Raw genomic sequence first — 23,757 nt, 5'->3', positions numbered from 1 at the left:
GGGCCTGAATAATGGCAATTCCACGTCCGACCAGGGGGTGGTGGGGTGCACTAACAGTCTTTTTTGATTCTTTGCATACCATTCTTGGGATATCCGGCAGGGTTCTGGCACCTTTAATTACATCACTTCCGGTTCTGCTGCATTTGATGATGTTACTTCCGGTCCTGCCTCTGATGACGTCACTTCTGGTCCTGCCTCTGGTGATATGATTCAATAGGGCAGTTTTGTTTGGGACTCAGCCTTGTGAACAACTCACTATGTTTAAATACCTTTTTGCATCCAAGGCACATTATATGGGTGGATGCCCCAAACCTTTATGATGTCTATTTGTCATTCGTGTGACAATGTTTAAGTATTCCATGCATCTATCCATCCAGGGTTGTACCAGTCCCAGCAAGCAAACAGCACAGGACAGGAACAATCTACTGAATGGGGCTCCAGCTCATCGCTAATGCTGCGCCACCGTGCCCGCACATGTTTAATTATTAACAGTATACATTATTTAAATTAAGTTAATTTATCTGTAAAATGTAATATACATACTTTAATGCATTTCATTATAAAAATGGCATCAAGTATACATCCTAGTATTTAACAGCACACAGAGCCAAGAGAAATCTAAATCTCTTGGAAATCTAAATCAACTTAGAAGCCAGTCATCATCATCTGTAAATACCTGCTCACTTCTATTGTATTAAGTTTCTTTATTGTTATCATATGGTACAGTAAGATTCAATATGCAAATCCTTCATAGACTTATTTTCCAATAAAACGATATAACAATAATAATACAATACAAAACAATGAAAAATATATAGTATGAAAGCATAAGTACAATATACATGTACATATAGTGCAGATAGATAAATGGTTCATAAAGTGGCTTAGGGTGTACAATATTACAGTTGTAGTGCAAGTTTATAGTGAGGTAATTGCAATTATAAGTACAAAAGTTCTACCGGGAGCACTTGATGGACTTGAGTGCATTTATAGCTCTTGGTATGATACTGTTTCTGAGCTTCAAAGTCCATGCAGGAAATCCTCTGAAGTGTTTGCTGGATGGGAGAAGTTCAAATACACTGTGCACATGGCTGAGTGGAATTCATGTAGATGCTGGTGGCTTTCCTGAGGCATGTGCTATAAATGTCCTCCAGGGCTTTCTAATCAGCATGCTGTACAGCTGTGATTCCCCACACAGATACAATGGAAATACTCTGAGTGGTGCACTGAGAGTAACAATACTAAAGCAGCTATGGTATTTGGAATAGTTTGGCCATTGCCTGCACCTTTATATTGTTATAGAATGATTACAATCAAGTGCCTTAAATTTGTAAATGATATGCAATTAATTTCAATATATTTGACAAGTCCTGCTTCATTTATGTGAATGTGAAAAATGGTAGACCACACCGAAACAGTAGCACTTCTTTGACGGTGGGTGCCACCAATCAATCAATCAATCAATCAACATTTATTTATATAGCACATATTCATACAAAAAAAAATGTAGCTCAAAGTGCTTTACAAAATGAATAGAGTAATAGAAGACACAATAAAAGATAAACATAAGTCAACATTAATTAACATAGAATAAGAGTAAGGTCCGATGGCCAGGGTGGACAGAAAAAACAAAAAACTCCAAAAGCTGGAGAAAAAATAAAATCTGTAGGGGTTCCAGACCAAGAGACCGCCCAGTCCCCTCTGGGCATTCTACCTAACATAAATCATCATATTTTCATGGAAGGACCTGATGATGATGGTCGCGTAGACTTCTGGCTTTCAGTCCATCATTGTTGGAGCATCATGATGCTTTGAGTAGGTGGTGGTGGCGCAGGCCGCCACCACAAAGAAACCGGAAAAAGAAACAGAAGAGAGAGTAGGGGTCAGTACGGATTTTAGAGCCACCATGAATAGTTATTATGAAGAATTGAACATACAGAGTATCAGGATTATGTTAAAGTGAAGTTATAAAAAGGCCATGTTAAAGTAATGTGTTTTCAGCAGTGTTTTAAATTGCTCTACTGTATTTGCCTGGCGAATTCCTATGGCAGGCTATTCCAGATTTTAGGTGCATAGCAGCAGAAGGCCGCCTCACCACTTCTTTTAAGTTTAGCTTTTGGAATTATAAGGAGACACTCATTTGAAGATCTAAGGTTACGATTTGGAATATAACGTGTCAGGCATTCCGATATATAAGATGGAGCGAGATTATTTAAGGCTTTATAAACCATAAGCAGTATTTTAAAGTCAATCCTGAATGACACAGGCAACCAGTGTAGTGACATCAAAACTGGAGAAATGTGTTCGGATTTTCTTTTCCCAGTTAGGATTCTAGCAGCTGCATTCTGCACTCGTTGCAAATGATTTATGTCTTTTTGGGTAGTCCTGAGAGGAGTGCGTTACAGTAATCTAGTCTACTGAAAACAAAAGCGTGAATTAATTTCTCAGCATCTTTCAATGATATAAGAGGTCTAACTTTAGCTATGTTTCTTAAATGAAAAATGCTGTCCTAGTGGTCTGATGAATATGCGATTTAAAATTCAGATTACAGTCAACGGTTACCCCTAAATTTTTACTTCCGTCTTAACTTAATCCTAGTGCATTAAGTTTATTTCTGATAACCTCGCTGAATCCATTATTGCCAATTACCAAAATTTCAGTTTTCTCTTTATTTAGTTTGAGAAAATTACTATTCATCCATTCAGAAATACCAGTAAGACATTGTGTTAGTGTATCGAAAGAGTCGGAGTCATCAGGTGCTATAGATAAGTACAGCTGTGTGTCATCAGCATAGCTGTGGTAGCTCACATTGTAACCTGAGATAATCTGACCTAACGGAAGCATATAGATTGAGAATAACAGCGGACCCAGGATAGAGCCTTGTGGAACACCATATCGGATATCATGTGTCTTTGAGATTTGATTACCACAACTCACAAAGAATTTTCTCCCTGCCAGGTAGGATTCAAACCAATTTAAGACACTGCCAGAGAGGCCCACCCATTGACTAAGGCGATTTCTAAGAATATTATGATCAATGGTGTCAAATGCAGCACTCAGATCTAAGAGGATGAGAACAGATAAATGGCCTCTGTCTGCATTTACCCGCAAGTCATTTACTACTTTAACAAGTGCAGTTTCTGTACTGTGATTTGTTCTGAAGCCTGACTGAAAAGTATCAAGAATAGCATGTTTATTTAGGTGGTCATTTAACTGCATAATGACTGCCTTCTCTAAAATTTTACTTAAGAAGGGCAGGTTAGAAATGGGTCTAAAATTTTCAAAGGCAGAGGGGTCAAGATTATGTTTCTTAAGAAGGGGTTTAACTACAGCAGTCTTAAGACAGTCTGGAAAGACCCCCGTATCTAATGACGAATTTACTATGTCCAGAATATTGTCAATTAGAACGCCTGATATTTCTTTGAAAAACCTGGTTGGTATTGGGTCAAGGACGCAGGTGGAGGATTTCAGTTGAGAGATTATACTATGTAATTCAGGTAAATCTATCCTGGTGAAAGCATTTAATTTGTTTATAACGGAGTACCGGGGCTTTGGAGGTTCTGCAGTGTTCGGGAGATATACTATGTTATCTCTAATATCATTAATTTCGCAAAAAAAAAAAAGTTCGCAAAACCTAGCAGGAACTTACATACACCAGTGGGAGGGCATGGCTTTATGCCAAGTTTAGTTTTTATACAACTCAAAGTGTGCATGGAAATGGGTATACGCAACATTTTATTTATACATGAGGCCCCAGGTGAGGCCTCACTAGTATGTTATACTATACAGGGTATCCTAACATCCTATTTGCTGTCTTGATTGCTTCCATATACTGTCTGGATGTAGGTAGTGATGAGTCCACTATGATTCCTAGGTCTTTTTCATAAGATGTACATTGAAGTTTCATACCTCTCACGGTGTACTCAAATGTAACATTTTTGCCTTCTACGTTTAATACTTTATATTTATTTACATTAAATTTCATCTGCCACAAATCTGCCCAAGCCTGTTTGCTATGTAGATCCCTTTGTAACAATTTTACTCATACAACATTATCTGCCCTTCCATCTACTTTGGTGTCATCTGCAAACTTAACCAGTTAATTTAATACAGTCTTGTCTAGATCATTTACTGTATGTATATTAAAAGGTGCAGTGGCCCCACTGAGGAACACCAAATATTTTTAAAAGATTAAGTTTAGCATTTCTTCACAATCATGGTATGTATTAATTTTACACATGAAGTTGTGCTCTAAAGGGAAGAATTTTTTTTTATAAATTTAAAAATTACCATATCTGTTTTTACATCTTACAATAAGGATGAAGGGTACCAGGGCCCAAACATGAAAAAAGGCTTAATATTTCAAATAAATACATTTTTCATGGCAACAATGCTAAGAGATATTAATCCTCATCTTGCACCAATACTGTAAAACAGAGTATTCACGTCACTTTAGAAAGGAATAAAAAAAAATTGAACAAAATGATTCATGGTCATCTCACTATTTTCCTCTCTCCTCTGTGGCAATCTTTCCCCATGCCCCTTCCCCCATCTCGCCCCCAAGGGCATACATTTTTCTAGCTAGGTTTATGAGTGTCACACATGCCATTTTCATTTTGAGAATTAGATCGTTAGAGATATGTTGTCTGTCAGGATTAAGACAAATCAGCTATCATTTGAAATTAGCAATATGTTTGAATATGAAGAGGCAGATTTTTACAAGCCAGAAACTCCAGCAGATCGAAGAGGAAAGAAAGGGGAACAGGAACAAATTTGGACAGAGTAAATCATGTAACTGGAAGGCATACTGATGCAATGAACAAGTGGCAATTAGCCGTGGATATGTGGAAAATGTGAAGGAAGAGTGCCTCTATTGCAGGACAGGTGATGTGCAAATTCCATTATTACATATTTCGGGGAATGAAGTAGTTTTGTTACGTGCAACTGATGGGGACAAATTTTTGGTTATCATCAATCACAGAGTTGTGGAAATATTTTTTTATGTTTCGAAATTAAACCTGAAGGACCAAATGGGTAGCTTTCATTAGAGCAAGTTTTCTTCTTGATTTTATTTTTTGCAGTGTTAATAAATTCTTTCTTACCATTGATATGTTAGAGATCTAAGTGACTTTATGGACATTGCATATTCTCTAGTGTCAGTGTTGCATGTTGCAGAATGTATAATTTTGTAGAATTCAGTTTATGGTTCATGGGTGGTTGGTGCCTTTCTCTTAGCTGTTTATGAAAGTCAAGAAATGCAGGCACACCAAAGCACAATCCCATTAATGCTAACCTGGAATCGCCATTTCAATTTAATCTTTATGGATGTATATGTGTTAGGGAAAACACTATGCTAAGCCTGGAAGAATGTTCATACTTCATATGGAGAATAACTAGGTACATGATTCAAACCCATGACACTAGATCTAGTTAATAGTTGTGTTTGGTGTACTCTCAAAAGGGCTTAAAGTGCAGAAGAACAAACAAATCATATTTGCCTTTACCTCATCAGTAGCACATAGACTTACTGTATCTATTTCCACTGGAAGAATCTCAACCTACCCACCTTTAAGTCAGTGGATTACTGATGTCCTATATTGTCTGAAATTGGAAAAAGTCAAATTCTCTCTCTCAGGGTCTGATCAAATCTTTTTAAAAATATGGCAGGATCTAATCAATAACAATTTAGAAAAAGCTTTTCTATCAGGAAAAAGGATACTCTTCATTCCTTGTTGCTTTGTTGGCTGGCTCCCCTCTCTTTCTTTTGAGTGGACATTGAATTTTGGTTTTGTTAAGTTTGATCTGATGAATTATTATTTTCATTTCATTAAAATTAATAAAAATGGAATTTCAGGACCTGTTTTAAAAATGTGCAGCAAACAAGGACTTGACACGTTCAATGACTTCTTTAATATTTTTTAGTAGATTCTGTGGTCTCTGCCTGCTTTAGAAACACAAAAATTATCCCTGTGCCTAAGAAAACAAAAGTGGACTGTCTAAATAACAATAGACCTGTGGCACACACACCAGTCATGATGAAGTGCTTTGACAGAATACTGCCGAGGCAGATTAAAAAGAATTTTCCAGATTGTTATGATCACTTCCAGTTTGTATATTGTCACAACTGGTCCACAGAGGATGTCATAACACATGCACTTTAAACTATTGTGGCATATGATGGTAATAAAAACTGTTACACCTGTTTATAGATGGCAGCTTGGCATTTAACACTGTTGTACTCAATGTAACACTTAGTGCTGCAGACCTCAGCATGTAAGGAATAGCAGCATCCCATCTTCCATGGAGACCCTCAGTTCAGGCACTCCACAGGATAATATGCTGAACCCCTTTCTGTACTCCTTATTCACCTCTGACTGTGTGACCAGATTTGACTCCAACTACATCATTAAATTAGCTGATTGTACCGCCGTCATAGGCCTGATCACGAACAATAATGGGACAGTTTACAAAGAAGAGGTCTATCTGTTGTTGACTCAGTTGTACCAGAACAACAATCTGATTCTTAATGTCAGCAAAACCAAGGTGCTGGTCATAGACTTCAGGAAGCAGAAGGCAGACCACAATATCATCTGCATCAGAAGGGGTAATGCTAAAAGGATGAGCAGCTTTAAATTTCTTGGAGAGGCAATACATGAAGAACTGAAGTGGGCACAAAACATTACTCCTGTTAAAAAGGCTTACCAGTGCCTCATCTAAGGATAAATTGATTTTCTCCATCTGTTCTCACAAACCTCTACAGGTACACAGCAGATTCCATCCTCACTGGCTGCATAACATCCTAATACATCATCTGCTCAGCTTAAGATTGTAAAGTACTGGATAGGGTGGTGAAGAGAGCACAGAATAATATTATGCAGTATAATACTTGAGAATATATATTGTATATAATTGCATATATATATATATATAATATACTGCATTTATATAAACATACTCTATACTGTATATATTGAATGCTATGTTTTGTGTGTGTGTATGTATTTTGTTGGTATTGTCACTGTTCTGAGGAGATATGCAAGTAAGAATTTCAATGTATTGAGTGCACATTACAATAAACCTGATTTGATATTAGAACACCCAAAACACCCCACATTCACACACTTGTACAGTGCTATTTTAAAATTATCAATCCCAGCTGTCTCTTTAGTGAATACAATTGCTTACCCCCGAGCATTCTATATGTACTTTAACACCACATCCCAAAGATGTCCTCAATAGCTTGATTGGCCTATATACAGTCATTGAGTGTGGGTAGAGGGTTGTTAACTTGCTCCAATCTTGTGTTTAGTGTTTTCAAAAGTCTCTGGTTACTAATTACAGTAGAATTAGCAGGTTTACAAAAAATGGTTCGATAAATGAACAGGGTTAACATTCCCAGTTGAAGAAAACATTAAACCCAAGTAACCAGCTTGGGGTAGAGAATGAAGAACATATTATTTGGTTTCATTATAACTTTGCATCATAAAATTGTTTCAATATGTTTTATATTAAATTTAAAAAAATGTCTATAGTGGGTGAATCTGTGTCTTTTGGTTCTCTGGTTCTCCTTAAATGTTTAATTAAACAGTGACTCTAAATTGGCCCTGGATAAGTGTGGGTATTTGCAAGTTTGGACCATAAAATGGACTCACCATATAATTAGTTTAAATTTAAATGATATTTTTCTGCTGTTGAAATCTGTGCTTCGACACTGCATATGTAAACTTTGCATACTGTCTCTATTTAATGGGTGTTGTTTCTCTGATTACTCCTGGTTTTTCTCCCACATTCCAAAGATGTTCAGATTATATAGATGTGCAGCTTGTTACACATGACCCTAAACTGGGTAAATAGGTTAGAAAACAGATGGATCAATTCTTGTATTGTATAAACTTGTTATGGGTAAACAAGAACAGCTATGTTTTGCATACACAATACAATAAGGAATAGTAATATCCTTTTTCCTCCATGGCTTCAAAACTTCTGAAAAAGAAGCCAAATTCAAAGTCCCATCTTCTTTTGCAAATTGCTTCTTCATGAAAGGGTAAATTGCATAAAAGTGACTCTTTTTAAAACACTCTTTTGTTCTGTTTCTGTGCTATATCTCTCTGTTTTCCTTTTGGAAAGTATGATCAACCATCAAGAATTTGCTTTTTATTGTAGACTATGCATTCTTCATGGACATAACTGGCTTTGAAATTACTTTACTATTATTGATTATGTCATTGTAAAAGTATCTTTGTGTAAACTTTAACAGCTTTAGTAAACATCAGATACAGATTGACTCACACAGTAAATGCATGACAATTGTAAAGAAATGGACTTCATATCCATTTTATTGATGCCATTTTCTTTTTGCTGTATATAATCATACAGATGTTCATGATACAAATAGCATTCTTATTTTTTGACCTATGTTTTGCTGCTCTGCTTCTTCATTCTGTCATTCTATTTATTAATTATACTTTCACGTAATGCATAGTTGCTGATTCAATTTAATACAGCTCACTTGTTTTTATATAGCACTCTACTTGATATACTTGTTAATAATGTGCAATATATATGTACAAATATTTATTTATAGTCATAGAAGGAATAAAATACAGTGTTGCACGTATTACAGTCGTTCTGCTTCAAACTACTTAATGGTGAAAAAAATGAAATGGAGTATCAGTTAACAGAGGACAAGACAAGACTGGATATGATAAAATAGGATAAAACAAGATAAGATAAAATTGGTTAGAAAAATATTTTGAAAATGTTCTTGAAAAAGTTTCAGGAAAAGATACACGTATTGGTATTAATGGACCTTGACAAAAATATGAGTTATAATAATTGAGATAACCTACTAAATTCTCAGCCCGGGGAAATTATGTAATAAATAATAAAAAGTGACTGTAGTAAACATCACCAGTTTATAGCAGAAGACTTTGCGATGTCACAGGCCGCATTGCCAGAAGTTAATAGTATATGGTGGCAATAGGAATGTCATCAAAACAATATGGTTTCACTATGCAAAATACACTACAAAATAGTGTTAGCAAATATAATGATAAAAAAATGAATACAGCTGAGAAATATGCAATTTAAATGCAAGATAGTCCATAAAGGAACAAATATGCACAGGCAAAAATTAAGATTCTTGACAAATAGTGAAGCGATATCAGGATTAAAGGACAGATCCAAGTCTTAAATGACACTGAAATCCAAGCAAATTCAGCAATGCTACTAACAAACAAGCAAGACAAACAGATCTGTAGCGTTCCCATATTTCATCAAACAAAAAAGAAAATATGAATCCATTCCCACAAGAATGGTTGGTCATCACACATACTAAGGCTGAAAGAAATTTAACATCCTGTATGCTTGCCAGACATTCCTCAGGCTATGTGGGTGTTTATAGTAAATGCCAATGATTCAACATATAAATGGAAAATGAGTTAACTTCTATAGAACAGAAATTGTGAATGAATGCTGGCTTGTCTGCATTCAGCTAGTGGTACTACCAAGATTACTTTCATGGACAAAAACGTCACATGAAAAATGTGCTGGGCCTCACAAAAGGAAGTATAAGCAAGGCACGCTGATTTTTGTGAGACAAAATCAGATGCGCGTGAGATTGACAGTGCATGCAATAATCTTATCTGAAGAGAGCTTGTAAGGGCTGCAGATCATAAAGAGAAAGATTAAATCTGCACTTTTGGTTGAGAAATTAGAATGCTTTAGCAAGCAATATACCTGTTCTGGGATAAAAAAAGGCCAATCATCTGAGCTGCCTATGGGGAAAAAATGCAGCACCTGAAGAAAGTAAAGTGCCAAGGGTAATATTAAAAAGTCTGGGAGAAACATTATAAAGCTTGAAAGCTGGGTATCAGTTAAAATTCTAACCCTAAGAGAGGAACAGCAACTTAAATGCCCTCAAAGGTGGCCGTGTTAAAGGAAATGGTCAGATTGCTGTGTCCAAAAACAGTTGGCAGTCAGCTATGATAGAGAATTCAGCTCAGGATGTGCAAGTTTAATGGAAATTTCCAGAGGTAATGACAGTTACCTTATTACATTACAGTACATTACTTTATAACTTGATTCATTGATGATGATTGCAAATTAATTTAAATTAATTTTATTTATTGGGAGGGGGGTTCTGAGGTAATGTGTTGGGTATTATATTTTATTATTGTTTCTTTCTTATTATATTTTTGTTCTTTTCAATGTATTCAAGACAGTGGTACATTAGGTTCTATTGCAGGCAAGTGGTTGAAACTACAGAACTGTGAAAAACATGAGATAGGCTCCTGGGTAACATTGACTGGAATTTGGAAGTGGGGTATGAAATCTGAAAATTGGGTTAATAACAATATTTTTTATTATTAGCCAATTTATATTATTACAGAATTCTGTGTCAGTTCAAAATTTCAATTAGTCTTTAAAGTTCTTCTACCAGATTTCTTGCAGAGTTTTCACTGTGGCTTGCAAAATAGTGCAGATGTATCAATCAATGTATTAATTATTGGGCACCAGAGCAAGTCCTAGCTGAAAATAGTGCAAGGCATGGAATAAACCAGGACAGACTACTAGTGGATCATTGACCTCATGATTTAAAGTAATGTACATTAATAAAGGTTTTGATTGGAGAACAAATATTAAAAAAAAAGAGAAAGAATACATAGATATATGTAGAATTCACACAGAGAGTGGTTTGGCTAGGAATCAGGCTCAGTTCCTCAGATCCATGTACTGCAGTAGTAGTATAGAATATTAATACAGACATATATTTAATTTTTAAAATAAGTGCATTTGTTTAAGGCAGTTCAATTGCCACAAGAGAGAAGTTAAAAAAAAACCTTCATTCTCATTTGTTTTCACTAGTTTATCAGTCCCCTTACAGACAACATAAAGTTGCACCTAGGTAAAAGCTTTGCTGTGTTTTTGGCCAACAACACAAACTGTCAACAGACGTTTCTGATAAGTACTCCCTCCTCTGGGTATCTTGCAAGCCATTAATTCTCTCTCTTGCTCAGTCAAACAGCTGGGGCGCATACTGCATTATGAGTGAGTGCAGCCCATGCATAGAAATTAGCATACTGATTCCAGAATCTTTTTTCCTTCCTTTTGGCTTAAAGATTTGTAACAAGTTTGGCACTGATTTCACAACTAATTACAAATATAACAACATTATAGTATACATATATTTATGAAATACACTTTATATGTAAAATAAGATTAATTTTCAATTCTGTTAGCGGTATACTATTTGTCTGGAACTATTGGAGATTCTATTATTGTTTGTGTTACCTCCGTCCCCCATGTATAATTAGTATAAAAGTACTTATATAGTATATAAGTCGGTAATAAGAATAAAATAAATATCTTTAATTTTGAAGTTCTGAAATTCTTCATTTTAGTTTTTAACTAATCTTATTCTTTAATATTATTATAACACCAAAGGGATCACAGATGGATAGACAGAGAAAGCTGTGGCAGATATCACCATTCATTACGGTCATAATCCCACCTGATTGACCAAACACATATCACTTTTAATTTTCCTTTTGTTTACTGTTTTTCTCTTGCCATTGGAATCCAGGTCCAAGCTCTTGCCCTGACCGGTAGGTCCTTGCATCACATTCTTTCCTGAATATCTAAATAATTGTCTTTTTGAAGTCTCTATTCACCTTTAGCTTGCCTAATTGTCTTCTGTCTCCATATGTTGCTGTTTCTCTACTCTGGCTCCCAACCTTGGAACAAGCTTCTAAAGACCATGCAAGGTGCTCCCAGTCTACTAAAGTTTGGTGACTCTTGAAGATGCTTAGTACTTCTTAGTCATTGCTTTCTAACCATCTTCTGTCCTCTGTTTATCTTTTGTTCTAAACCTACAACATTACCATTAACTAAATGTGCTTTTATCACATTATTGTGTCACCTATCTCTTATTATAACTATAGGTGTTTTGCCATAAATTACATTCTGTATTGCTTGTTAACGTTGCACTTTACTGCTGAACATTCAAATTTATTTAATATATGGTATAAAGTAATGGGGCACCACATTGACAGTAAAATACTAAATTTCAGACCTTCATACAAAATGGTGTTTATTTATTGAAAAGCCAAAAAGGTTTAAAGGGAAAACACAAAAAAGAAAATGCAAGTGAAAACAGCTCTTAGCTGTCCCACTATGATTGGTAAAACAGATAAAGGCTCCTTTCTATCAGATGAATTGGCTTCCACATTATCTACATCTCCACAATGTTATAAGGGCTATTACATGTTCTTACTCTCCTATTCTTCTATTACTCTTCTGCTGTCTATTATTGTATCATAGTATTTCACTTTCAAGCAAGTCCTTGCTTAAATTCACCCCCACCTCCAATCTCAAAAGGCTACAGGAAGGAGCAACCTAGAAACCCAGGGTAATATTTGGGGCCAGGAACACCCTTTTAAAGTTCTGCTGCTATCATCCAGAACTCCCTTTGGTTGTCCCAGGTGTCCCATCACTCACAGGTCTTGATTCATAATTAAAACTTGAGGCAACCCTGGGGCTCCAATACTGTCTATCATCCATAATAACTCCCACCATTATCTTTTCCTGATTCAACTTTGCTGTTCTGGCTGCCTCTCTGTTATTTTCCTTTTGATCTTTCCTTCTGCATTTCAAAAATATTTGTGTTGCATTAATCGGTTACAATGAATAATCCTAATAGGGGTAACTGTGGTTTTATGTGCTTCTGTGCTCAGTGATGAAGAGGCATTTTTTTTAGAATTACAATATCTCCCGATTTATACTTGTAGCTGATAGGATAAATTTCAGCTGCCAGGACCTTGCAATGTACAGTGGAACCTTGGTTCACGACCATAATTTGTTCCAAAACTCTGGTTGTAAACCAATTTGGTTGTGAACCGAAGTATGTTCCCCCATAGGATTGTATGCAAATGCAATTAAACAATTCCAGACCGTATAAACTGTATGTAAATATATTTTTTTAAAGATTTTTAAGCACAAATATAGTTAATAATACCATAGAATGCACAGCGTAATAGTAAACTAAATGTAAAAACATGAAATAACACTGAGAAAACCTTGAACAACAGAGAACTAACACTGCAAGAGTTTGCGCTATAGTGCTACGAACCATTCACTAAAAACACTTTTAAGCACAGGGAAAAAAATGAACATTTGAAAAATCCGTAATTTAATGAACCACCAAGAAAAGTAACATTGCAACAATGCACGCTACGAACCGATCACTGTAAACAGAAGTGAAGTTGAGGTTAAAATCCAATAGAAAAAAGTCTTCATTAAATACAACGAGGTTAAAACAATGCTCGGATCTGTCTCTTTAAAAACAAGCCTGGTGCATTCTTTAACTGCCTTCTCAGCCTTGTGCATCCAGCTCTCTCTCTCTCTCTCGCGTGTGTGTGTGTGTGTCTCTCTCTCTCCTGTGCGTCTGTGTGTGTCTATCTCTCGCGCGCATCTCTATGTGTGTCTCTTGAGCGTGCGCGTGTGTGTGTGTCTCTCTCTCCCGCATGTGTCTGTGTGTGTGTCTCTCTCTCGCTGCCCAGGGAATGCACAGGGAGAGACTGAACACGTGCAGAAATCATCAGCACGCACAAACCGAAATATACCGAGTGTGTGGTCATGAAAAGATGCAAATGTTTGGTAAACTTTTTGGTCGTAAACCAATTTGTACGTGTTCTGAGACGTTCATGAACCGAGGTTCCACTGTAATAGGTAGATTTGCAAAACAGATTGATGGAAGTTTAGGTTATGGGTAGCACCAAGGTTTAAGTTGCAGGTTGCAAGCTCATTTCTTGGCTCACTGTAAATGCTGTATTGTATCTGTGGGAGAGCTCTCCCACATTTCAAAGATGTCAGTGACAGCTTAACACTAGAATTGTTAGAGCCTATGAAAAAACTTGTAGATCCGTCCCACCTTAAAATGCTTTGCACCTCTCCGTCAGCGTCTTTTGTCCTTTAAATGTGTTGATAAGCAGCAAATAGCAAGCAGCCTGCTATCACATCCCCCCACCACCAGTTTTCTCAGCTCAAGCCTTCTGGTGCACAATGTTGAAGCAGCACGGAGAAAAAAAAGAAAGAGACAAATATATGGGACATTGGATATAAAATTAATCAGAAATCATCATCGCACTAATGCAATATTATTTGACATCATGGATCAGAAGGCGCATACTAATTCAGCATGAGCAGGAAAACTCAAGAAAAAAACTGAATAAAAAAAATTCACATCCACAGCCATTCTCAGTCATGCACAACACTCACATCCATGTCCACAGTTTTCCCAGTCTCGTTCGCACACAAGATTTGACACGGTTTTCAAATAAAGAGGGGGTGGAACAAAACAAGTTTGAACCACGTCTCTATTTGAAAACGGCGTCAGATTGGAAGGGGGGGTGTGTGTCTGGAAGCTTGAATGTGAATCAGACAATAAAACTGGGGGGCTGCACTGAATAAGCTCTAGTTTTATTCTCTCAGTGATGATCACGCTCTAACACCGCCCCCCTGCTTCTCCTGATCTGACTCTAAGTAAAAGCGCCAGCGTAAATTCATACCTTATCTGACACTGTTCGTTTTCAAATAATATTGCATTAGTGCGATGATGTTTTCTGATTAATTTTATACCCAATGTCCCATATATTTGTCTCTTTCTTTTTTTTCTCCGTGCTGCTTTGATATCGTGCATCAGAAGATGTGAGCTTATTCAGTCCAGCAGGAACACTCAATAAAACTGAATAAAAAAAATAAAGTGACGGTGAGATACGAAGAAGACAGATTCACCAGCGTTTGTGTGTCAGTTTTTATCCCTCCAGATTAGAGAATGTCCAGTTCGATCTGGCTCTTACATACAAAGGACGGTGCATGTGTCCAAAACATTAACATTTATATGTGACTTACATAAAAGCCAGATCGAATGTTATTTAGTCATTTACCTTTATTTATTTACTTACTTCCTACAGTCACAAGTAGAGTGCAGAGCTTCCCATGTACATATACAAAGTACAGTGATGGCAAAAGTGCATTTTTGATCCGATGTAGAACCGTCGTCATGATTTGAGTTTACCTCTGTTATAGCGCGTCTATGTGAAAAAAGCAGTGTCAAATGCGGGGTGTGGGGTGTTGAGTTGGGATCATGAACACAGCTGAGAGAGTAAAACTGAATAAAAAAAAAAACAAAGCTAACCTTTACAAGTACCATAAATTACACCGGCTGTTACAGACTGGAATCAAATGTATGTTTTTATTCTAAAATAGTAAGAATACGAGCAGCTCACTTCTCAAAACAGACTTGTCCGGGATCAAACCTGTGATTACCAGTCAACAGTTGATACTGTTGTGCCCCCGAAGCTGTCATAGCAACTGTGTGTCAATGTCGCATGCTAACGCAGATTGTTTTTCTGCAGTTATATTTTTGAATGGAAGTGCATTTGTTCTGTTATATTTGTACCTTTTGTGAAAGTGTTTCTTTGATATTTGGAATTCAGGCTTCACACATTATACACGTCATGTCTACATTTTGTCAATTATTACTAAAACATGAAAAACGTTTCTGTTTTAATGATGTGTTTACATAGATCGTTGTAGACATGGAACATACATGAAATGCAAGTGTTCCAAATAACAATATAGTATTTATAAAAGGTGTCATTTGCTTGACTTTTCACTCTATACAACTCAAAACAACTGACATGCAGGTAAACCGACTTGAGCTGAGAAAACTGTGTGGTGGTGGGGGATGTGATAGCAGGCTGTTTGCTGTTTGCTGCTTATCAACACATTTAAAGGACAAAAGACGCTGATGGAGAGGTGCAAAGCATTTAAAGATGGAACGGATCTACAAGTTTTTTGTAGGCTCTGGCAATTCTAGTGTTAATCAATTATTTTATACTAGTTGTGTAAGCCTGTGCTGTAAAAAGCCTGGGCTCCTAGAAACCATGCATTCTGGCAATTCAATCAATCAGTCGCATACGTTTTGTATTAGTGGCTCCTTGTCAGTTTCATTATGTCGACGTTCTTGCCCCCCTTGTCTATCAGCGGGTTAGCAAATTTTTCTCTCCTCCGACGTTTTGGTTTGCCAATGTGCTTGCCTTGCTTTGTATTAGCGCCAGTGGTTTCACTTTGGCGATAGAGTCGCTTCCTTTGAGCTTCATGCTGTAGCCTTGCACTTCTGGAGTGCCCCACACTTCGGGGCCGTACAGACAGACAGACACACTTCCACACATAGACGTTTATATATTATATTAGCCCTCTATAACAGAAGGTACTTTGTGATGGGATGATGTTCTACCTAGAATTATCTGTGCCCGCCACTCCTGGGAGAGGCACATTGTATCCATGACCATCCAATGTAATAAGTAGTTAATGGTATAGAAGAATCACTGTGTGGGTTGCATATGGTGTGGTTATGCTACTGCCCCAGTATTGCAAGTATCTGGTTTTAAATTCCTCTATCAAAGTTTATAATTTATTTCAAAGACATGTCTGGTACATTGATTGGAAACTGATGAGGTTAATTGATATGGGGTGTGTGTTAGTTTGTTCTGCAGATCAAGAAAAAAACAGGTTCAAAATTAAATGGACAGAAGGACGGATGGACAGAAATTTGTGAATCTGATTAGCAGTATAACATTTGGAACATAATACTCTCCACCAATTAGTACAATTCAGGGTCATGAAGACCCAGACCATATTTGAGCAGCATTAGGCACAAAGCAGGGAGTAACCCTGTATGGGGTGATAGTCCAATGCATGGCCAATTTAGAATAAACCAATTAACAAAGCACTTAGCGTCTTTGGGCATGTGGGAAGAAAACAAAAGTACCAGGAGGTAAATCCATGCAGACAAGGAAAAAAACATCCACTTCACACAGATAACGACTGAGTGCAGGAAATAATGCAGGACCCTGCATCTGCAACCAAAATGCTGTATATGATACTACAGTAGAATTTTAAAAAGAAAACTGCTTGATTGTGACTTTGCATCTTTGCAGAGATGGCTATAGAACACAGTATGCTTTCTCTTTAGAAAAAATGGAAAATGCAGTATCATTATGCCCCTTTTTGAAACTAGTTAAACAGAGTTGTACATAAAACAGGCAAATCTCCAATTTTAATGCCGTAACTCACAAACAATCTTACTTCTGCCATTTATTACTTGCTTCTCCTAAAAACAGTCTGGAGGCCAGAAATGTGATTTCACAGTCCTTACCAGTTACCTCCCAGCTTCTAGCTGCAGCTGTTGTATGATTGATGGACCTGCAAACCTGAAATGCTGCAGTATGCTCACCCGAGGCCTGCCAGGGATGCTGTGCCTTGTAATGTAGAGCTTTCAGGAAGAGGAAATGTATGTCTGTGTGTGTTCTTTCTAGCAGCAAGCTTGGCATGTATGTTGATTAAAGTCCTGTTGCACAGGCAGGGGAGTTACTGCTCCCCATCAATCATTTGTATGTATCTTCCCTTTCTAACTGTAAAATCAACACCAACACTGTAACTATGTGAATCTTTATTATTGAGTTTCCCAGCTTCAGCAAATTCCTTAAGGTATCACTGTAACAAGACAATTTAAAACTACAGAGCTAGTACTAACTATCACATCGGGTACTTCATACACACTGTATACATAAATGATCTTACTTTGTATGGGCATCCAATTTTAAGATGTTTATAAGTATGTCTGCATTGTTTTCACAAGGTTAATGAAAATGTTTCCATCAAAAAACTCCGTATACATTAATATGTGAGAATGCCTTACGGCAGGATGCTGTAACTTGTGCATTTTTTTAATCATACAATTGCCCAGCTGTTTCAAACACCAGGAGGCATTTGGAAGCTCAAGTAACACATACATAAAAAAATACAGGCTCCCTATTCCAAGCTGTGCACTTCAGGCTAAAAGTGGGCTTTATTTTTTAGCATCTGTATTTTACCGAAATAGAGCTGCACATCTAGCATAGAGAATTACAAGTGCACACTACTGGCCTGTTAGCAGATCCATCCATCCATTTTTCAACCCGCTGAATCTGAACACAGGGTCACGGGGGTCTGCTGGAGATGTACATTAAAAAAGGTTTTGGTTACATGAATATTTCTTTGGTATACAAAGTACATTTTTAAAATAATACAGTTGCACTAATGTTCAATTTAGTGTTTCTGCAGTTGTTAGGATTTCATTTAAACATGTTCTGTTTTCTTTTATTTAATTATTTTATTGCTACTTGTCAGAATTATGTTTGAGAATTTTTGGAAATACTAATCTTTTTTTGGTGTTATAAAATTTTGCTTAGAATTTTCTCAAGAGAAGCTGACAACATTTTTGCTGTCACTTTTGAGGAATATTGTCATTGTTGCTGGCAAAAAGACTGTTTAGCTACACAGTACACCATCATCATCATCAACACATGATTGCATCACAGTGCCGTTATAAAAGGCAGCAGGGCACACAGATACCTGTCCAAATTTTGGATCATAAAAAGAAAAGCCCATGATAACCATCACTAAACAAAAAAAAATTGAAATTACGTTTAGTTTGAAAATGAAAACTAGGTTTTGACTCTGTATTTGGATAACATTCTGGTTTTGCATAAGAAAAATGTCTGTGAATCTTTACAGTAACACATACTAGGTATGGAATGTATTCAGCTATACATATTAGTATAGTTACAGTATGTGTGAGGAAATGGAACAATGAAAAGGAACCTCTAGTCACAAAACTATATTTGGTTTAGTGGTAGACTTCAATTCATACTTGCTTCAATTTTAGTTTTGTTTACTTTTTGTCTCAAGGTTAGATGTTAAACCATTTTGCTAAAATAAAAGAATGACATTTTATTGAAAAAATACAGTTGCACCAAGAAGAAGTCATCCAATTTTTGCGAAAACACGTATGGAGCATCACCATTTGCAGTGGGAGCAGTGGTACAAGTTGGCTGTATTCATGTGACAGTACTCAACGTGACAGCAATAATTGTAGAAACATTCTCACACCTCTTTGATAGGATCTGGGAAGCCCAGTAAAACAACATCAATAGAGACCCAATGGATAATACAATGCCTCATCATAGTGCCTAAGTTAGCATTCCACACCATCATGATAATGATTAAGAGTTATTACTTCTTTTTCTGTGTCCTTTGCAATTCCTGCCAATAAATGTATTACCTTGCCAGCTGCATTTGTATTGGCATATATTTGAAATGCCCAGGGACTAACATGTAATTTTTAATAATAACTTCATTTTTTTCTCTCTCTCTTACTTTCTCTGTCTTGCACCTGATGATCACTGGAGTTCTATATAATAGTGTAATTAGGCCTACACTCTTTGATGAAGCATTGAGTGAGGCACAATTCTCTTTTCATAGGTTGCATGTTAAGTTCATTGTAACAGTTCAACAGCTGAGGGGATAATGTATATGCATGTCTCCTACTGTGAACTCTCATGTTATCTCAAAACTGTTTTAGCTATATACCCATTAGTGCAATTATAGACACTAACACTTTGTGACAGTATAATACACAGAAATATGACATCAAATAGATAAACAAGTATTCAGTATTGTGATGTTTTTACAACCCCAAATCAGAAAAAGTTGTGACAGTGTGGAAAATGTGAATAAAAAAAAGAAAAAAGCAAGTTATAAATTCTCCTCAAATTTTATTTCATTGCAGACAGTATGAACACAAAATAATTCATGTTTTTTTTGTCAACATCATTTGATTTGTAAATAAATATCCATTCTTGCCATTTAGGCTTGCAACACATTTCAAAAAAAGTTGGGACAGTACAGCATTTACCACTTTGTACAGTTCCCCTGTCTTTTAACAACACTTAAAAGACATTTAGGCATTGAAGAAATCAAGTGACTAAGTGTTGCAGGTGTTAGTTTGTCCCATTCTTCCTGCAAACAACGTTTTAGGTGCGCAACAGTACAGGGTCTTCGTTGACGCATTTTTCGTTTCAAAATGCGCCAAAAATTCTCTATAGGAGACAAATCAGGGCTGCAGACAGGCCAGTCAAACATCCGCACCCTCTTCTTACGCAGCCATGCCTTTGTCATGTGCGCAGTATGTGGTTTGGCTTTGTCTTGCTGAAATAAGCATGGGCATCCCTGGAAAAGACGTCTTGAAGGCAGCATTTGTTCCTCCAAAACTGAGATATACTTCTCAGCATTGATGATGCCATCACAGAAGTGCAAGTTACCTTTGCCGAAGGTATTGACACAACCCCATACCATGACAGACCCTGGCTTTTGGACTTGTATCTGGTAACAGTCTGTATGGTCCTTTTCCTCTTTGGTCCGCAGCACACGGCGTCCATTTCTTCCAAAAAAGATGTGAAAAACCGATTCGTCTGACCACAATACATGTTTCCACTGCACAATGGACCATCCCAGATGCCTCCGAGCCCAGAGAAGTCGACGGCGCTTCTGGACACTATTTATGTAGGGCTTCCTTGTGGCACAGTACAGTTTTAGCTGGCATTTCCTAATGTAACTACGTACTGTAGTGCTTGAAAGTGACTTCCTGAAGTAGTCCTGAGCCCACGCAGTTATATCATTTATTGATGAATGACAGTCTTTAATGCAGTGCCGTCTGAGGGCTCAGAGATCACGGCCATTCAGTTTAGGCTTGCGCCCTTGGCCTTTGCGCACGGTAATTTCTCCAGATTCCCTGATTCTTTTCACTATGTTATGCACTGTAGAGGGAGAAATGCCCAAATCTCTTCCTATCTGTCTTTGAGAAACGTTTTTCTTCATCATTTCAAAGATTTTTGCCCGCACTTGGTGGCAAACTGGCGATCCTCTCCCCATCTTTGCTCCTAAAGGAGTAGGCCTTTCCTCGATGCTGCTTTTGTACCAAATCATGATTGCAATCACCTGTTAACATCACCAGTTTCAAATCACATCATTATTTAGTTATTATACCTCATTACTACCCCTAAATTGCACCCATCCCAACTTTTTTTGGAATGTGTTGCAAGCCTGAATAGCAAGAATGGATGTTTATTTACAAATCAAATGATGTTGACCAAAAAAAACATGAATTATCTTGTGTTCATACTGTCTGCAGTGAAATAAAAGTTAAGGGAAATTTGTAAATTACTGCTTTATTTTTTTATTCACATTTTACATACTGTCCCAACTTTTTCTGATTTGGAGTTGTACATTGATTTATGATTTTAGTATATTTGTTTCAGTACTTTCCAGTGTAATTTCATAAACCTGTCTTGGATTTTGCATTTGGAAATAGTATATTTTTCTTTTCAATACAGATTTACACTAACTTAGTTTAGCCACAGTCAAGAATCAACATTTTGCCATTGTGACTCATATTCTAGCCTCAAAATGCATTGATGGATTTCTACAATTTTCTACAATTTTTTTTTTTTACAAAGAACACATTTCTATGAGAGATAATGATATGTTATGGCTGATTAACTGCTATATCTCTTGTCACAGAGAAAAAAAAAATAACCTGAAGAATTTTACAAATGAAAGAAAATGATTCATCACAACAAGCTTTTTTGATCTGCTAATAGTGAAGTTCTCTGAATCTGTTGTCACACATGTGCGACTGGGAGGCAGCTGAAGGGCCTGAATAATAGTAGTACCATGCCAGACCAGGGGGTGGTGAGCTGCACTGACTTTCTCTCTCAATCCTCTACAAACCATTCATGGGAAATCCCTTTATGTTCCGACGCCACCAATAACATCACTTCTGGTGCCGGTGCATGCCACTTCTAGTTCCGTTCCAGATGATGTCACTTCCTGTCCCAGCTTTTAAAGCCGCCATATTCTCATTCTCAAATCAGTTCTGTTCTGGATTCAAACCTGAATACAACTCATCAAAAAACAACCCTTTGTAGCCAGGGCAGAATATACGGGTGGCTGCCCCAAACCTTTTTGATGTCTTTGTGTTATTCTTGTGACACTACGCAGTTTTTAAAAGCCATCTGCATATCCACATTGATTATTCATCTTGTTTCAAACTTCTACAAACCCTTGAATGAAGTAGTACTATCACTTTCTGTTGTCCATCTTCAATGTACTTTACTTTAACTTTCATCAGTATCCTTCACAATAACTATTTTTCACGAAGAAATCACATGAATTGACTTTATTGAGTATATTTGCCATTTTGTCTAGGTTAGTGCATTGCTTGAATCACTTTTAAAAATTTTTGCTTTTTACTAACAATAAGTGTGATGGGAGCTTGCCTCCCTCATCAGGTCAGCACCTTTAACTCTTGACCGACTAAGGCCATTCCTGTTCTGTTTCAGAGACTGTATCTTTAAATACTCATTAAGATCACATTACTCCTGTTACTAATGCAGTCGTTTGAATTTTTTTCTGTCTAATTTTAGAATCTGTTACCTCTCAGGATGTTTTTCTTATTATGGAAATTCATATCTGTATTAAAAATTTAACAGAATACATGTATGTAAATGAGAGGGAGGTCAGTGGAATGGTGAGGATGCAGGGAGTAGAGTTGGGTGAAGGTGGATGAGTTTAAATACTTTGGCTCAACAGTACTGAGTAACATGGATTGTGGAAGAAAGGTGAAAAAGAGTGCAGGCAGGGTGGAATGGGTGGAGAAGAGTGTCAGGGGTGATTTGTGACAGACAGATATCAGCAAGAGTGAAAGGAAAGGTCTACAGGACGGTAGTGAGACCAGCTATGTTATATGGGTTGGAGATGGTGGCACTGACTAGAAAGCAGGAGACAGAGTTGGCAGAGTTAAAGATGCTAAGATTTGCATTGGGTGTGACGAGGATGGATAGGATTACAAATGAGTATATTAAAGGGTCGGCTCAAGTTGAACGGTTGGGAGACAAAGTCAGAGAGGTGAGAATGCGTTGGTTTGGGCATGAGCAGAGGAGTGATGCTGGGTATATTGGGAGAAGGATGCTAAGGATAGAGCCATCATGGAAGAGGAGAAGAGGAAGACCTAAGCGAAGGTTTATGGATGTGGTGAAAGCGGACATGCAGGTGATGGGTGTAACTGAACAAGATGCAGAGGAAAGAAAGATATGGAAGAAGATGATCCGCTGTGGCAACCTCTAACGGGAGCAGCCGAAAAAAGAAAATTTAAAATTTAAGTTTTTAAGTTGCTGTATTAGTGCAATGCTATAATGCACCATATTTATCCTTTCTTGCACATCTAGATGACATACAGTTTTCTTTTATTCCAAATTTACTGAGATTACCTTTGATTTAAGTTGATAATTTTTTCTATTGTAATATTCCTTGCATAGATGTGTAGCATAAGCACCACAGAGAATTCTTTTTGTTCATCTCAGCTGATTTCCTCCTTTAATGCATTCAGCCTTTTATTACCATGTGGACTAGGACTGTTTCTCATTATTTGGTTTGAGTAACTTTTTTGTCTTTCAAATTTTCACTTTGTCTTAAATATGAAAGTTAATTACTTTGTGTACAGGTACGTATTGCCAATGCAGGTTCCCCAGTGGCTCATAAACCTAAATCTCTCTCTGTTGCACAAGACTTTAAGTCATTCATTAATCTCACTAATCTGCTTTTGTCTTCTGGCATGTACATAAGGTGTCCTGAGTGTTGCAGAAAATACCACCATAAATATACTGCTGCCATTATCTTTATTTAACCAACAAAATTCATTATTGCACGTATATATTATTCTAAGTGAATCACATGCACATACAGTATTATACTATATTTATGTTCTTCCATGTTTATTGAGCTCACTATGCTGTATTATTATTTTCTAAAAAG

The sequence above is a fragment of the Polypterus senegalus genome, chromosome 5, assembly GCF_016835505.1.
Source record: "Polypterus senegalus isolate Bchr_013 chromosome 5, ASM1683550v1, whole genome shotgun sequence".
Classification (NCBI taxonomy): Eukaryota; Metazoa; Chordata; class Cladistia; order Polypteriformes; family Polypteridae; genus Polypterus; species Polypterus senegalus.
This window is presented reverse-complemented; position numbering follows the sequence as displayed.